We start from the raw sequence: 18,426 nt of genomic DNA on the forward strand, positions 1-18,426 counted from the left end.
CAGGCACCCAGGTACCCAGGTACCCAGGCAGGCACCCAGGTACCCAGGTACCCAGGCAGGTACCCAGGTACCCAGGCAGGCACCCAGGTACCCAGGCAGGTACCCAGGTACCCAGGTACCCAGGCAGGCACCCAGGTACCCAGGCAGGTTCCCAGGTACCCAGGCAGGTACCCAGGTACCCAGGCAGGTACCCAGGTACCCAGGCAGGTACCCAGGCAGGTACCCAGGTAGCCAGGCAGGTACCCAGGTACCCAGGCAGGTACCCAGGTACCCAGGCAGGTACCCAGGCAGGTACCCAGGTAGCCAGGCAGGTACCCAGGTACCCAGGCAGGTACCCAGGTACCCAGGCAGGTACCCAGATACCCAGGCAGGTACCCAGGCAGGCACCCTGGCAGGTTCCCAGGTACCCAGGCAGGTACCCAGGTACCCAGGCAGGCACCCTGGCAGGTTCCCAGGTACCCAGGCAGGTACCTAGGTACCCAGGCAGGCACCCTGGCAGGTTCCCAGGTACCCAGGCAGGTACCCAGGTACCCAGGTACCCAGGCAGGCACCTAGGTACCCATTCAGGTACCCAGATACCCAGGCAGGCACCCAGATACCCAGGTACCCAGGCAGGCACCCAGGTACCCAGGCAGGTACCCAGGTACCCAGGCAGGCACCCAGGTACCCAGGCAGGTACCCAGATACCCAGGCAGGCACCCAGGTACCCAGGTACCCAGGCAGGTACCCAGGTACCCAGGTACCCAGGCAGGTACCCAGATACCCAGGCAGGCACCCAGGTACCCAGGTACCCAGGCAGGCACCCAGGTACCCAGGCAGGCACCCAGGTACCCAGGCAGGTTCCCAGGTACCCAGGTACCCAGGCAGGTACCCAGGTACCCAGGCAGGTACCCAGGTACCCAGGCAGGTACCCAGGTACCCAGGCAGGCACCCAGGTACCCAGGCAGGCACCCAGGTACCCAGGCAGGCACCCAGGTACCCAGGCAGGTACCCAGATACCCAGGCAGGTACCCAGGTACCCAGGCAGGTACCCAGATACCCAGGCAGGTACCCAGGCAGGCACCCTGGCAGGTTCCCAGGTACCCAGGCAGGTACCCAGGTACCCAGGGAGGCACCCTGGCAGGTTCCCAGGTACCCAGGCAGGTACCCAGGTACCCAGGCAGGCACCCTGGCAGGTTCCCAGGTACCCAGGCAGGTACCCAGGTACCCAGGCAGGCACCTAGGTACCCATTCAGGTACCCAGATACCCAGGCAGGCACCCAGGTACCCAGGTACCCAGGCAGGCACCCAGGTACCCAGGCAGGTACCCAGGTACCCAGGCAGGCACCCAGGTACCCAGGCAGGTACCCAGATACCCAGGCAGGCACCCAGGTACCCAGGCAGGTACCCAGGTACCCAGGTACCCAGGCAGGTACCCAGATACCCAGGCAGGCACCCAGGTACCCAGGCAGGTACCCAGGTACCCAGGCAGGCACCCAGGTACCCAGGCAGGCACCCAGGTACCCAGGCAGGTTCCCAGGTACCCAGGCAGGTACCCAGGTACCCAGGCAGGTACCCAGGTACCCAGGCAGGTACCCAGGTACCCAGGCAGGTATCCAGGTACCCAGACAGGTACCTGGGTACCCAGGCAGGTACCCAGGCAGGCACCCAGGTACCCAGGCAGGCACCCAGGTACCCAGGCAGGCACCCAGGTACCCAGGCAGGCACCCAGGTACCCAGGCAGGTACCCAGATACCCAGGCAGGTACCCAGGTACCCAGGCAGGTACCCAGATACCCAGGCAGGTACCCAGGTACCCAGGCAGGCACCCAGGTACCCAGGCAGGCACCCAGGCAGGTACCCAGATACCCAGGTACCCAGGCAGGTACCCAGATACCCAGGCAGGTACCCAGGCAGGTTCCCAGGTACCCAGGCAGGTACCCAGGTACCCAGGCAGGTACCCAGGCAGGCAGGCACCCAGGTACTAAGGTTCCCAGGTACCCAGGCAGGTACCCAGGTACCCAGGCAGGCACCCTGGCAGGTTCCCAGGTACCCAGGCAGGTACCCAGGTACCCAGGCAGGTACCCAGGCAGGCACCTAGGTACCCATTCAGGTACCCAGATACCCAGGCAGGCACCCAGGTACCCAGGTACCCAGGCAGGCACCCAGGTACCCAGGCAGGTACCCAGGTACCCAGGCAGGTATCCAGGCAGGCACCCAGGTACCCAGGTACCCGGGTACTCACGCAGGTACCCAGGCAGGCACCCAGGTACCCAGGCAGGCACCCAGGTACCCAGGCAGGTACCCAGATACCCAGGCAGGTACCCAGGCAGGTACCCAGATACCCAGGCAGGCACCCAGGTACCCAGGCAGGTACCCAGGTACCCAGGCAGGCACCCAGGTACCCAGGCAGGCACCCAGGTACCCAGGCAGGTACCCAGGTACCCAGGTACCCAGGCAGGCACCTAGGTACCCATTCAGGTACCCAGATACCCAGGCAGGCACCCAGATACCCAGGTACCCAGGCAGGCACCCAGGTACCCAGGCAGGTACCCAGGTACCCAGGCAGGCACCCAGGTACCCAGGCAGGTACCCAGATACCCAGGCAGGCACCCAGGTACCCAGGTACCCAGGCAGGTACCCAGGTACCCAGGTACCCAGGCAGGTACCCAGATACCCAGGCAGGCACCCAGGTACCCAGGTACCCAGGCAGGCACCCAGGTACCCAGGCAGGCACCCAGGTACCCAGGCAGGTTCCCAGGTACCCAGGTACCCAGGCAGGTACCCAGGTACCCAGGCAGGTACCCAGGTACCCAGGCAGGTACCCAGGTACCCAGGCAGGCACCCAGGTACCCAGGCAGGCACCCAGGTACCCAGGCAGGCACCCAGGTACCCAGGCAGGTACCCAGATACCCAGGCAGGTACCCAGGTACCCAGGCAGGTACCCAGATACCCAGGCAGGTACCCAGGCAGGCACCCTGGCAGGTTCCCAGGTACCCAGGCAGGTACCCAGGTACCCAGGGAGGCACCCTGGCAGGTTCCCAGGTACCCAGGCAGGTACCCAGGTACCCAGGCAGGCACCCTGGCAGGTTCCCAGGTACCCAGGCAGGTACCCAGGTACCCAGGCAGGCACCTAGGTACCCATTCAGGTACCCAGATACCCAGGCAGGCACCCAGGTACCCAGGTACCCAGGCAGGCACCCAGGTACCCAGGCAGGTACCCAGGTACCCAGGCAGGCACCCAGGTACCCAGGCAGGTACCCAGATACCCAGGCAGGCACCCAGGTACCCAGGCAGGTACCCAGGTACCCAGGTACCCAGGCAGGTACCCAGATACCCAGGCAGGCACCCAGGTACCCAGGCAGGTACCCAGGTACCCAGGCAGGCACCCAGGTACCCAGGCAGGCACCCAGGTACCCAGGCAGGTTCCCAGGTACCCAGGCAGGTACCCAGGTACCCAGGCAGGTACCCAGGTACCCAGGCAGGTACCCAGGTACCCAGGCAGGTATCCAGGTACCCAGACAGGTACCTGGGTACCCAGGCAGGTACCCAGGCAGGCACCCAGGTACCCAGGCAGGCACCCAGGTACCCAGGCAGGCACCCAGGTACCCAGGCAGGCACCCAGGTACCCAGGCAGGTACCCAGATACCCAGGCAGGTACCCAGGTACCCAGGCAGGTACCCAGATACCCAGGCAGGTACCCAGGTACCCAGGCAGGCACCCAGGTACCCAGGCAGGCACCCAGGCAGGTACCCAGATACCCAGGTACCCAGGCAGGTACCCAGATACCCAGGCAGGTACCCAGGCAGGTTCCCAGGTACCCAGGCAGGTACCCAGGTACCCAGGCAGGTACCCAGGCAGGCAGGCACCCAGGTACTAAGGTTCCCAGGTACCCAGGCAGGTACCCAGGTACCCAGGCAGGCACCCTGGCAGGTTCCCAGGTACCCAGGCAGGTACCCAGGTACCCAGGCAGGTACCCAGGCAGGCACCTAGGTACCCATTCAGGTACCCAGATACCCAGGCAGGCACCCAGGTACCCAGGTACCCAGGCAGGCACCCAGGTACCCAGGCAGGTACCCAGGTACCCAGGCAGGTATCCAGGCAGGCACCCAGGTACCCAGGTACCCGGGTACTCACGCAGGTACCCAGGCAGGCACCCAGGTACCCAGGCAGGCACCCAGGTACCCAGGCAGGTACCCAGATACCCAGGCAGGTACCCAGGCAGGTACCCAGATACCCAGGCAGGCACCCAGGTACCCAGGCAGGTACCCAGGTACCCAGGCAGGCACCCAGGTACCCAGGCAGGCACCCAGGTACCCAGGCAGGTACCCAGATACCCAGGCAGGTACCCAGGTACCCAGGCAGGTACCCAGATACCCAGGCAGGTACCCAGGCAGGCACCCTGGCAGGTTCCCAGGTACCCAGGCAGGTACCCAGGTACCCAGGCAGGCACCCTGGCAGGTTCCCAGGTACCCAGGCAGGTACCCAGGTACCCAGGCAGGCACCCTGGCAGGTTCCCAGGTACCCAGGCAGGTACCCAGGTACCCAGGCAGGCACCTAGGTACCCATTCAGGTACCCAGATACCCAGGCAGGCACCCAGGTACCCAGGTACCCAGGCAGGCACCCAGGTACCCAGGCAGGTACCCAGGTACCCAGGCAGGCACCCAGGTACCCAGGCAGGTACCCAGATACCCAGGCAGGCACCCAGGTACCCAGGTACCCAGATACCCAGGCAGGCACCCAGGTACCCAGGTACCCAGGCAGGTACCCAGGTACCCAGGCAGGTACCCAGATACCCAGGCAGGCACCCAGGTACCCAGGCAGGTACCCAGGTACCCAGGTACCCAGGCAGGCACCCAGGTACCCAGGCAGGTTCCCAGGTACCCAGGCAGGTACCCAGGTACCCAGGCAGGTACCCAGGTACCCAGGCAGGTACCCAGGTAGCCAGGCAGGTACCCAGGTACCCAGGCAGGTACCCAGGTACCCAGGCAGGTACCCAGGCAGGTACCCAGGTAGCCAGGCAGGTACCCAGGTACCCAGGCAGGTACCCAGGTACCGGGGCAGGTACCCAGGTACCCAGGTACCCAGGCAGGTACCCAGGTACCCAGGCAGGTACCCAGGTACCCAGGCAGGTACCCAGGCAGGTACCCAGGTAGCCAGGCAGGTACCCAGGTACCCAGGCAGGTACCCAGGCAGGTACCCAGGTACCCAGGCAGGTACCCAGGTACCCAGGCAGGTACCCAGGTAGCCAGGCAGGTACCCAGGTACCCAGGCAGGTACCCAGGTACCCAGGCAGGTACCCAGGTACCCAGGCAGGTACCCAGGTACCCAGGCAGGTACCCAGGTACCCTGGCAGGTACCCAGGTACCCAGGCAGGTACCCAGGTACCGGGGCAGGCCCTCAAGAAGGCGGGCATGTGAACAGTTAAAGTGGCAGAGGAGTGGCTGGGAGACGTGGCACTCTGACCTTGTGGATCACAGTGTTGTTTTGCATCAGGGTTGGATGTCGTCCAGCCTTCTCTTGTGACTTGCAGGTGTGTCTTGGTGGCAGATGCTTCTCTCTCTCTCTCTCAGACAGGTGTGTGTGTGTGTGTGTGGCAGGTGTGTCTTGGTGGCAGATGCTTCTCTCTCTCTCTCTCAGACAGGTGTGTGTGTGTGTGTGTGGCAGGTGTGTCTTGGTGGCAGATGCTTCTCTCTCTCTCTCTCAGACAGGTGTGTGTGTGTGTGTGTGGCAGGTGTGTCTTGGTGGCAGATGCTTCTCTCTCTCTCTCTCTGACAGGTGTTTGTGTGTGGCAGGTGTTTGTGTGTGTGGCAGGTGTTTGTGTGTGTGGCAGGTGTGTCTTGGTGGCAGATGCTTCTCTCTCTCTCTCTGACAGGTGTTTGTGTGTGTGGCAGGTGTGTCTTGGTGGCAGATGCTTCTCTCTCTCTCTCTCAGACAGGTGTGTGTGTGTGTGTGTGGCAGGTGTGTCTTTGTGGCAGATGCTTCTCTCTCTCTCTCTGACAGGTGTTTGTGTGTGGCAGGTGTTTGTGTGTGTGGCAGGTGTTTGTGTGTGTGGCAGGTGTGTCTTGGTGGCAGATGCTTCTCTCTCTCTCTGACAGGTGTTTGTGTGTGTGGCAGGTGTGTCTTGGTGGCAGATGCTTCTCTCTCTCTCAGACAGGTGTGTGTGTGTGTGTGTGGCAGGTGTGTCTTTGTGGCAGATGCTTCTCTCTCTCTCTCTCTCTGACAGGTGTTTGTGTGTGGCAGGTGTTTGTGTGTGTGGCAGGTGTTTGTGTGTGTGGCAGGTGTGTCTTGGTGGCAGATGCTTCTCTCTCTCTCTGACAGGTGTTTGTGTGTGGGGCAGGTGTGTCTTGGTGGCAGATGCTTCTCTCTCTCTCTCTCAGACAGGTGTGTGTGTGTGTGTGTGGCAGGTGTGTCTTTGTGGCAGATGCTTCTCTCTCTCTCTCTCTGACAGGTGTTTGTGTGTGGCAGGTGTTTGTGTGTGTGGCAGGTGTGTCTTGGTGGCAGATGCTTCACTCTCTCTCTGACAGGTGTTTGTGTGTGTGGCAGGTGTGTCTTTGTGGCAGATGCTTCTCTCTCTCTCTGACAGGTGTTTGTGTGTGGCAGGTGTGTCTTTGTGGCAGATGCTTCTCTCTCTCTCTCTGACAGGTGTTTGTGTGTGGCAGGTGTTTGTGTGTGTGGCAGGTGTTTGTGTGTGTGGCAGGTGTTTGTGTGTATGGCAGGTGTTTGTGTGTGTGGCAGGTGTTTGTGTGTGTGGCACGTGTTTGTGTGTGTGTGACAGGTGTTTGTGTGTGTGGCACGTGTTTGTGTGTATGTGACAGGTGTTTGTGTGTGGCAGGTGTTTGTGTGTGTGGCAGGTGTTTGTGTGTGTGGCAGGTGTTTGTGTGTGTGTGGCAGGTGTTTGTGTGTGTGTGGCAGGTGTTTGTGTGTGTGGCAGGTGTTTGTGTGTGTGGCAGGTGTTTGTGTGTGTGACAGGTGTTTGTGTGTGTGGCAGGTGTTTGTGTGTGTGTGACAGGTGTTTGTGTGTGTGGCACGTGTTTGTGTGTGTGTGGCAGGTGTTTGTGTCTGTGTTGCAGGTGTTTGTGTGTGTGACAGGTGTTTATGTGTGTAGTAGGTGTTTGTGTGTGTGGCAGGTGTTTGTGTGTGTGGCAGGTGTTTGTGTGTGTGGCAGGTGCTTGTGTGTGTGGCAGGTGTTTGTGTGTGTGGCAGGTGTTTGTGTGTGTGGCAGGTGTTTGTGTGTGTGGCAGGTGCTTGTGTGTATGGCAGGTGTTTGTGTGTGGGGCAGGTGTGTGTGTGTGGGGCAGGTGCTTGTGTGTGTGGCAGGTGTTTGTGTGTGGGGCAGGTTTTTGTGTGTGTGGCAGGTGCTTGTGTGTGTGGCAGGTGTTTGTGTGTGTGGCAGGTGTTTGTGTGTGTGTGGCAGGTGTTTGTGTGTGTGGCAGGTGTTTGTGTGTGACAGGTGTTTGTGTGTGTGGCAGGTGTTTGTGTGTGTGGCAGGTGTTTGTGTGTGTGTGGCAGGTGTTTGTGTGTGTGTGTGTGGCAGGTGTTTGTGTGTGTGTTGCAGGTGTGTGTGTGTGTGTGGCAGGTGTTTGTGTGTGTGGCAGGTGTTTGTGTGTGTGTGACAGGTGTTTGTGTGTGTGGCAGGTGTTTGTGTGTGTGGCAGGTGTTTGTGTGTGTGTGACAGGTGTTTGTGTGTGACAGGTGTTTGTGTGTGTGTGGCAGGTGTTTGTGTCTGTGTTGCAGGTGTTTGTGTGTGTGGCAGGTGTTTGTGTCTGTGTTGCAGATGTTTGTGTGTGTGGCAGGTGTTTGTGTGTGGGGCAGGTGTTTGTGTATGTGGCAGGTGTTTGTGTGTGTGACAGGTGTTTGTGTCTGTGTTGCAGGTGTTTGTGTATGTGGCAGGTGTTTGTGTGTGTGGCAGGTGTTTGTGTCTGTGTTGCAGATGTTTGTGTATGTGGCAGGTGTTTGTGTGTGGGGCAGGTGTTTGTGTATGTGGCAGGTGTTTGTGTGTGTGGCAGGTGTTTGTGTGTGACAGGTGTTTGTGTGTGTGGCAGGTGTTTGTGTGTGTGGCAGGTGTTTGTGTCTGTGTTGCAGGTGTTTGTGTATGTGGCAGGTGTTTGTGTGTGTGGCAGGTGTTTGTGTGTGGGGCAGGTGTTTGTGTATGTGGCAGGTGTTTGTGTGTGTGGCAGGTGTTTGTGTGTGTGACAGGTGTTTGTGTGTGTGGCAGGTGTTTGTGTGTGTGGCAGGTGTTTGTGTGTGTGTGACAGGTGTTTGTGTGTGTGGCTGGTGTTTGTGTGTGTGGTAGGTGTTTGTGTGTGTGGCAGGTGTTTGTGTGTGTGGCAGGTGTTTGTGTGTGTGGCAGGTGCTTGTGTGTGTGGCAGGTGTTTGTGTGTGTGGCAGGTGTTTGTGTGTGTGGCAGGTGTTTGTGTGTGTGGCAGGTGCTTGTGTGTGTGGCAGGTGTTTGTGTGTGGGGCAGGTGTGTGTGTGTGGGGCAGGTGCTTGTGTGTGTGGCAGGTGTCTGTGTATGGGGCAGGTGTTTGTGTGTGTGGCAGGTGCTTGTGTGTGTGGCAGGTGTTTGTGTGTGTGGCAGGTGTTTGTGTGTGTGTGGCAGGTGTTTGTGTGTGTGGCATGTGTTTGTGTGTGTGGCAGGTGTTTGTGTGTGTGTGACAGGTGTTTGTGTGTGTGGCAGGTGTTTGTGTGTGTGTGGCAGGTGTTTGTGTGTGTGTGGCAGGTGTTTATGTGTGTGTGGCAGGTGTTTGTGTGTGTGTGGCAGGTGTTTGTGTGTGTGGCAGGTGTTTGTGTGTGTGACAGGTGTTTGTGTGTGTTGCAGATGTTTGTGTGTGTGGCAGGTGTTTGTGTGTGTGACAGGTGTTTGTGTGTGTGGCAGGTGTTTGTGTGTGTGGCAGGTGTTTGTGTCTGTGTTGCAGGTGTTTATGTGTGTGGCAGGTGTTTGTGTGTGGCAGGTGTTTGTGTCTGTGTTGCAGGTGTTTGTGTATGTGGCAGGTGTTTGTGTGTGGCAGGTGTTTGTGTGTGTGGCAGGTGTTTGTGTGTGTGTGGCAGGTGTTTGTGTCTGTGTTGCAGGCGTTTGTGTATGTGGCAGGTGTTTGTGTGTGTGGCAGGTGTTTGTGTCTGTGTTGCAGGTGTTTGTGTATGTGGAAGGTGTTTGTGTGTGGGGCAGGTGTTTGTGTATGTGGCAGGTGTTTGTGTGTGTGGCAGGTGTTTGTGTGTGTGGCAGGTGTTTGTGTCTGTGTTGCAGGTGTTTGTGTATGTGGCAGGAGTTTGTGTGTGTGGCAGGTGTTTGTGTCTGTGTTGCAGGTGTTTGTGTGTGTGTGGCAGGTGTTTGTGTCTGTGTTGCAGGTGTTTGTGTGTGTGGCAGATGTTTGTGTGTGTGGCAGGTGTTTGTGTCTGTGTTGCAGGTGTTTGTGTGTGTGGCAGGTGTTTGTGTCTGTGTTGCAGGTGTTTGTGTGTGTGGCAGGTGTTTGTGTGTGTGGCAGGTGTTTGTGTCTGTGTTGCAGGTGTTTGTGTCTGTGTTGCAGGTGTTTTTGTGTGTGGCAGGTGTTTGTGTGTGTGGCAGGTGTTTGTGTATGTGGCAGATGTTTGTGTGTGTGGCAGGTGTTTGTGTCTGTGTTGCAGGTGTTTGTGTGTGTGGCAGGTGTTTGTGTCTGTGTTGCAGGTGTTTGTGTATGTGGCAGGTGTTTGTGTGTGTGGCAGGTGTTTGTGTCTGTGTTGCAGGTGTTTGTGTATGTGGCAGGTGTTTGTGTGTGGGGCAGGTGTTTGTGTATGTGTTGCAGGTGTTTGTGTATGTGGCAGGTGTTTGTGTGTGGGGCAGGTGTTTGTGTATGTGGCAGGTGTTTGTGTGTGTGGCAGGTGTTTGTTTGTGTGGCAGGTGTTTGTGTGTGTGGCAGGTGTTTGTGTGTGTGGCAGGTGTTTGTGTCTGTGTTGCAGGTGTTTGTGTGTGGGGCAGGTGTTTGTGTGTGTGGCAGGTGTTTGTGTGTGTGGCAGGTGTTTGTGTGTGTGGCAGGTGTTTGTGATTGGTCCTGAGGCAAGTGTTTGAGACTGTGGGAGGTCTGTGTGATTGTGTTGTTGTTGTTTAAGATTCGCTACTCGGAACCAAAAGTTCCAAGTAGCACGGGCTATGGTGAGCCCGTATTGGACTTACCTGGCACAGAGGCGTTTTTTTTTTTTTTGCTTGTGGCTTCTCTCGTTTATATCTTTGAATTTTTCGCCTCCTTGGTGTGGGTGGTGGGGAAAAATGACCACCTTGGTGTGGGTGGTGGGGGAAAATGACCACCTTGGTGTGGGTGGTGGGGGAAAAATGACCACCTAGGTGTGGATGGTGGCGGGAAAATGACCACCTTTGTGTGGGTGGTGGGGAAATATGACCACCTTGGTGTGGGTGGTGGGGAAATATGACCACCTTGGTGGGGAAATATGACCACCTGTGTGTGGGTGGTGGGGAAATATGACCACCTTGGTGGGGAAATATGACCACCTGTGTGTGGGTGGTGGGGAAATGTGACCACCGTGGTGTGGGTGGTGGGGAAATATGACCACCTTGGTGTGGGTGGTGGGGAAATATGACCACCTGTGTGTGGGTGGTGGGGAAATATGACCACCTTGGTGTGGATGGTGGGGAAATATGACCACCTGTGTGTGGGTGGTTGGGAAATATGACCATCTTGGTGTGGGTGGTGGGGAAATATGACCACCTTGGTGTGGGTGGTGGGGAAATATGACCACCTGTGTGTGGGTGGTGGGGAAATATGACCACCTTGGTGTGGATGGTGGGGAAATATGACCACCTGTGTGTGGGTGGTTGGGAAATATGACCATCTTGGTGTGGGTGGTGGGGAAATATGACCACCTTGGTGTGGGTGGTGGGGAAATATGACCACCTGTGTGTTTGTGGTGGGGAAATATGACCACCTTGGTGTGGGTGGTGGGGGAAATATTACCACCTTGGTGTGGGTGGTGGGGGAAATATTACCACCTTGGTGTGGGTGGTGGGGAAATATTACCACCTGGTGTGGGTGGTGGGGAAATATAACCACCTGGTGTGGGTGGTGGAGAAATATTACCACCTTGGTGTGGGTGGTGGGGAAATATTACCACTTGGTGTGGGTGGTGGGGAAAAATTACTACCTTGGTGTGGGTGGTGGGGAAAATATTACCACCTTGGTGTGGGTGGTGGGGAAATATTACCACCTGGTGTGGGTGGTGGGGGAAATATTACCACCTGGTGTGGGTGGTGGGGAAATATTACCACCTGGTGGCGGTGGTGGGGGAAATATTACCACCTGGTGGGGGTGGTGGGGAAATATTACCACCTGGTGTGGGTGGTGGGGAAATATTACCACCTGGTGGGGGTGGTGAGGGAAATATTACCACCTGGTGTGGGTGGTGGGGGAAATATTACCACCTGGTGTGGGTGGTGGGGAAATATTACCACCTGGTGTGGGTGGTGGGGAAATATTACCACCTGGTGGGGGTGGTGGGGGAAATATTACCACCTGGTGTGGGTGGTGGGGGAAATATTACCACCTGGTGGGGGTGGTGGGGGAAATATTACCACCTGGTGGGGGTGGTGGGGAAATATTACCACCTGGTGTGGGTGGTGGGGGAAATATTACCACCTGGTGTGGGTGGTGGGGGAAATATTACCACCTGGTGGGGGTGGTGGGGAAATATTACCACCTGGTGTGGGTGGTGGGGAAATATTACCACCTGGTGTGGGTGGTGGGGGAAATATTACCACCTGGTGGGGGTGGTGGGGAAATATTACCACCTGGTGTGGGTGGTGGGGAAATATTACCACCTGGTGTGGGTGGTGGGGAAATATTACCACCTGGTGGGGGTGGTGGGGAAATATTACCACCTGGTGTGGGTGGTGGGGAAATATTACCACCTGGTGTGGGTGGTGGGGGAAATATTACCACCTGGTGTGGGTGGTGGGGAAATATTACCACCTGGTGTGGGTGGTGGGGGAAATATTACCACCTGGTGTGGGTGGTGGGGAAATATTACCACCTGGTGTGGGTGGTGGGGGAAATATTACCACCTTGGTGTGGGTGGTGGGGAAATATTACCACCTGGTGTGGGTGGTGGGGGAAATATTACCACCTGGTGTGGGTGGTGGGGGAAATATTACCACCTGGTGGCGGTGGTGGGGGAAATATTACCACCTGGTGGGGGTGGTGGGGGAAATATTACCACCTGGTGTGGGTGATGGGGAAATATTACCACCTGGTGTGGGTGGTGGGGAAATATTACCACCTGGTGGGGGTGGTGGGAAATATTACCACCTGGTGTGGGTGGTGGGGGAAATATTACCACCTGGTGTGGGTGGTGGGGGAAATATTACCACCTGGTGTGGGTGATGGGGAAATATTACTACTATTGTAATTTTATGGGCAAAACTGAGCACGATTTTGTTATACAATATTAAAGCAGTATGACATACTCATGGGAGATATACTGTAGAGAACTATGGCTAACACTGTACTCACCTATTTGTTCTCACCTATTTGTGCTTGCGGGGGTTGAGCTCTGGCTCTTTGGTCCCGCCTCTCAACTGTCAATCAACTGGTGTACAGATTCCTGAGCCTACTGGGCTCTATCATATCTACATTTGAAACTGTGTATGGAGTCAGCCTCCACCACATCACTGTCTAATGCATTCCATCCGTTAACTACTCTGACCCTGAAAAAGTTCTTTCTAACATCCCTGTGGCTCATTTAGGTACTCGGTTTCCACCTGTGTCCCCTTGTTCGCGTACCACCAGTGTTAAACAGTTTATCCTTATCTACCCTGTCAATTCTCCTGAGGATTTTGTAGGTAGTGATTATGTCTCCCCGTACGCTTCTGTCTTCCAGTATCGTGAGGTGCATTTCCCGCAGCCTTTCCTCGTAACTCATGCCTCTTAGTTCTGGAACTAGTCTAGTTGCATACCTCTGATTTTTTTCCAGCTTCGTCTTGTGCTTGGCAAGGTACGGGCTCCATGCTGGGGCCGCATACTCCAGGATTGGTCTTACATATGTGGTATACAAGATTCTAAATGATTCCTTACACAGGTTCCTGAAGGCTGTTCTGTTTCATTAAAAGTTTCATTAATTTGTTCTGAAGTTTCATTAATTTGCATTTACTCGGGTTGAACTTTAGCAGCCATTTGCTAGACGATTCTTTCAGTCTAAGTCATCTTGTAGCCTCCTACTATCATCCTCTGTTTCAATCCTCGTAATTTTTGCATCATCAACAAACAGTGAGAGAAACGAGTCTATACCCTCTGGGAGATCATTTACATATATTAGAAACAGTATAGATCGAAGGACTGATCCCTGCGGGACTCCACTGGTGACACAGTGACTCGCTGTCTTCTGTTGCTTAGGTACTCCCTTATCCAATAGAGTACCTTCCCATTCACTCCTGCCTGCATCTCCAACTTTTTCACTAGCTTCTTGTGGGGTACTGTGTCAAAGGCTCTCTGGCAATCCCAAAATATACAGTCTGCCAACCCCTCTCTTTCTTGCCTGATTTTTGTTGCCTGGTCGTAGAATTCAATTAATCCTGTGAGGCAGGACTTGCCATCTATCTTGAGATTATCTTGAGATGATTTTGGGGCTTAGTATCCCCGCAGCCCGGTCCTCGACCAGGCCTCTACCCCCAGGAAGCAGCCCGTGACATCTGATTAACTCCCAGGTACCTATTTACTGCTAGGTAACAGGGCCATCAGGGTGAAAGAAACTCTGCCCATTGTTTCTCGCCGGCGTCCGGGATCGAACCCGGGACCACAGGATCACGCGTACAATGTTCTATCCGCTCAGCCACCGGCTCCAACACATGTTCTCCCTGAACACATGTTGATGCTGTATTACAAAGTTCTTTCACTCCAGATGTTCCACTAGCTTTTTCCGCATAATCTTCTCCATCAGCTTGCATGGGATGCAAGTTAGGGACACTGGTCTGTGGTTCAGTGCCTCCTGTCTATCCCCCTTCCTGTATATCGGAACTACATTAGTCGCTTTCCAAATTCTTGGCAGTTCCCCTGTTGCCAGTGATTTGTCATACACTATGGAGAGTGGCAGGCACAGTGCTTCTGCTCCTTCCTTTAGTATCAAAGGGGAGATTTCATCTGGGCCTATAGCCTTTGTCACGTCCAACTCTAGTAAAAGCTTCTTTACTTACCCACTGGTAATCTCAAACTCTTCTAGTGGGTCCTGGTTAACTATTCCCTCTCTTATCTCTGGAATTTCTCTTTGCTCCTAAATGAAGACCTGGAATTTCTTATTCAGTTCCTCGCACATTTCCTTGTTGATTGTAGTGAATCCGTGTAGTGTAAACCTAAATATCATTACCTGTTCCTCTACTGTTTTTTCTCCTGATGTGGCTGCTCAGCATCTTCGGTTGAGTCTTTGCCTTGCTTGCGATGTTATTTTCGTATTGTCTTTCTGCCTCTCCTCTCAACCTGACATATTCATTCCTGGCACTCTGGTATCTTTCTCTACTCTCAAGTGTCCTGTTATTCCTATGGTTTCTCCACACCCTTTTACTTTGCTGCTTAGCTAGCCTACATCTCTGATTAAACCATGTGTTTCTCATCTTTGTTTCATTGTTTTCCTTTTGGACTGGGAAAACTTGTTTGTTGCTTCCTTACACTTTTGCGTGATGTAGTGCATCATGTCTTGGGCCGTCTTTTCCCTGAGCTGTTTCCCATGTTATATCTGTTAGGAATTTTCTTATCTCCTCATAGTTTCCCTTTTGGAATGCCAACCTTTTGTTTTCAGGACCCCTCCTCGAGTTCAATAACCCTTCTTCAACCAGATACTCAAACGCCAGTACACTGTGGTCGCTCATTCCTACCGGGGCCTCGAAACCGATTTCCCTTATGTCGGAGTCGTTCAGAGTGAAGACTAGGTCGAGTCTCGCTGGTTCATCATTTCCTCTCATCCTTGTGGGTTCCCTGACATGCTGGCTTAAAAAAATTCTTGTCTCCACCTCTATAGTTTGGCTCTCCATGATCCTCACTTCCATGCCGTTCCTTGTTCACCCAGTCTATCCTTCCGTGATTGAAGTCCCTCATGATGAGCAGGTGGGATCTATTTCTACAGGCAGCAGAGGCTGCCCTCTCAATTATAGTAATAACTGCCATGTTGTTGTTGTCATACTCTTGACTGGGTCTGCTGTCATTTGGTGGAGGGTTATATATCACTGCTACTACTAGTACTTTTGTTCCTCCCATTGTCATGGTGCCTGTTATGTAGTCTCTGAATCCCTTGCAGCCTGGGATAACCATCTCCTTGAAACTCCATTCCTTTCTCATTAGTAGGGCCACTCTACCTTGTCCCCTTCCTTCCCTGTCTTTCCTTATTACAGTATAGTCCTCTGGAAAAAAACATTCATTATGATTCCTAAGAGTTTTGTTTCAGTGAGTCTGATTATATCTGGGTTCACTTCTTGTGCTCTTTCCCTTAGTTCACTTGTTTTGCTTGTAATTCCATCTATGTTCGAGTACAACACCCTGAAACTGACTCTCTTCTACCCTTTGTCAGTTTCTATTGCCTTATTGCAGTTTCTATATAATATTTCTATTATATCCCTGAAGCAGGGAAACAGGCAGGGCCTATGAAGGGGGACCTGGGTGGATCTGGGGTGTGCAGGGGCTGGGAGGATCTGGTCTGGGTAGGGTGGTGTAGGAGGGAGGGCTTGGGAAGGGCGGGGGTGGTAGGGAAGAAAAGAGGGCTTGGGAGGTGGGGAAGGCTTGGGGGAGGGGGTGGGGGGAGTGTGGGAGAAGGGGAGACTTGGGGGGTATGGGAGTAGGGAGGGCTTGGGGAGATGGGGAAATGCAGGGCTTGGGGTGCAGAAGAGGAAGGAGGACTTGGGGGGGGGGAGGTTGGGGGAAAGGGAGGGATGAGGAAGAAGGGAGGGCTTAGGGTAGTGGGGGAGAAGGGTGGGCTCATGGGGGATACTGGAGGGTTTAGGGGGGTGGGGGAGAATGGAGGGCTTGGGGTATTAGGGAGGGCTTGGTGGGTGGGGGGAGAAGGGAGATCCTGGGGAGGGGGAGTGGGGGGAGGGTACCTTGGGAACCCAGGGATTGGGGCAGGTAGGACATCTATTGGGTGGAGGTGGGGGTGGTGCTTCTCTCACTGTGTCTGTTGAACTGCTTGTGGAGGGTTTCCCATTCCCCTGTGGGATTGTAGGGCTCGGGGTTGTGACTCCCTGATTCCTTTCTTTCTCCCTGCCCTCCCTCCGCACGGCTGCTGCCCTCCCTCCGCACGGCTGCTGCCCTCCCTCCGCACGGCTGCTGCCCTCCCTCCGCACGGCTGCTGCCCTCCCTCCGCACGGCTGCTGCCCTCCCTCCGCACGGCTGCTGCCCTCCCTCATCACGGCTGCTGCCCTCATTGTCTCGTCCCTTGTCATATCCCTCTGCAGAGATCCTTGCTAACAAGTCGTCTTTTGTTCTCTTGTGTCCGAGCCAGAAAACCTTTTCAATATTCTGGTCAGCCCTCACCATCTTTACCCCTTTAAGGATCTCATTAACATCATTTTTTTCCTTGTCTCTCCTCTCCACTGGACTAGTCCCTGTTTGCCTCTTAATGCCTCATATTTCTACTGCTGTTTTTCGCTCTCTCAGCTGGTACATCTAGCTGCTTCCTGTGAAGAAGCCACTTTGATGGCAACTTCCCTAACTGCTGACCTAGCTTCAGGGACTCTTTTTAAACAATTCTGCAAATGAGGGTTGTTTTGTAGAAGTCCCCTCACCAGGTACATCACCATCTCCCTGAGGGATGATTTGTGTCTGGTATTGAGTCACCATCAGGCTTCTTATCTCCTGTGCAGCCCTTAGTTCATCCTGCAGGTTGGTTACTGTCTCCCTCATTACCCTCAGTCCTTCACTGAATTCATTCCACATTTGCTGGAATGTTACCCTAATCCAGGCTTCCTGTCCCTCCCCTCCCCTTCCTCTGAGTTTGTTCCTGCCATGCTTATCTTCCTGCAGTTGCCTCCCTGTGTTTGTCTCTCTGTCATGTTTTTTGCCTATTAGAAAGATAGAGGGGGAGAGAGGCGGAGAGAGAGGTAGATGGGGAGGGGGAGAGATAGAGAGATGTGAGTGAGAGAAAGAGATGTGAGTGATGTGAGTGAGAGAGAGAGATGTGAGTGATGTGAGTGAGAGAGAGATGCGAGAGAGAGAGAGAGAGAGAGAGAGAGAGAGAGAGAGAGAGAGAGAGAGAGAGAGAGAGAGAGAGAGAGAGAGAGAGAGAGAGAGAGAGAGAGAGAGAGAGAAGGGAGAGAGAGAAAGAAGAGAGAGAGAGAGTGTGTGTATGCGCGTGTGTGTTCTTGTGTGTGTGTGTACTGGATGGGTTGGGGGCGGTGTATTAGGTGTGTTTGTGTGCGTGTGTGTTTATTGTGAGAGGGGTGGTACGGCATTGAGGGGGAGGGGGGTAACCGGTGGAGGGATGGCGTGGGAAAGAAGGAGGGGTGAGGGAGAGTGAGGGAGTGGTGGATAGATAGAGGGAGATGGATGGATAGGGGGATGGAGTGAGAGAGGAGAGGATGGGAGGAAGGGAGATGGGAGAGAGGGAGAGGGGGGTGCTGTGCTAGTGGGGGGGGGGGAATGGTGAGGGTGTCAACTCGACAAATAATAATATGTATGTATGAACAACTCGACAAATAATAATATGTATGTATGAACAACTCGACAAATAATAATAATAAAATAATGAGCCTTAAACAGAACAACATGTGTGGAAGCATCGGAGTGTGTATATATGTATGCTACACAGTATTCATGTATAGACATCCATATATGGTGAAACACATGTGAAGAACCTCTCACACACTCACAGCTCCCTGACAGGAAGGAGCCAGCTTAGCTTAGCTGCCAACACCCACACATCGTGTCAGCAAGGCGGACAGCCCGCCTGCTTTCATACCTCTCACTGTATTTCCCACTCCTATACTTCTCTTCACCTATGCCTCTCCTTCCTCTTTATTCCCTCCCCCTCCCCCCCCCCCCCAAAAAAAAAAGAGAGAGTGGGTGTGTGGGGCGGTTCAGAGTGCAACCCGTTCTCGCATTTGCTTATAGTCAATATTAGCTTATTTAATAAGTGAATATGTGACATACTAATTGATTGTAAATATTTTAGTTTACCTTGAAAAGCTTCATAGAAAACACCGACCTCACCTAACCTTCTTAGTATGTTAAGATACGCATCTTATTGCTTCTTAATTACAATTATTACTTAACCTATACTATTGATAGGTAAAGTAATAATTGTAAATAAGAAGCAATAAGATGCTTATCTTAACAAACTAAGAAGGTTAGGTGAGGTCGGTGTTTTCTATGAAGCTTTTCAAGGTAAACTAAAATATTTACAATCAATTAGTATGTCACATATGCACTTATTAAATAAGCTAATATTGACTATAAGGAAGTGCGAGAACGGGTTGCAGAGTGGGAG

At 54.4% G+C, this 18,426-nt stretch overlaps 1 protein-coding gene across 4 annotated transcripts in view; it reads left to right on the plus strand.

Annotated features, from left to right (window-relative positions):
- Positions 1-18,426, plus strand: part of LOC123767427 (mitogen-activated protein kinase kinase kinase 7) — a 685,923-nt gene that overhangs the window by 432,711 nt on the left and 234,786 nt on the right. The window lies entirely within an intron of this gene.

The sequence above is a fragment of the Procambarus clarkii genome, chromosome 74 (genome assembly GCF_040958095.1).
Source record: "Procambarus clarkii isolate CNS0578487 chromosome 74, FALCON_Pclarkii_2.0, whole genome shotgun sequence".
In the NCBI taxonomy this organism is placed as follows: Eukaryota; Metazoa; Arthropoda; class Malacostraca; order Decapoda; family Cambaridae; genus Procambarus; species Procambarus clarkii.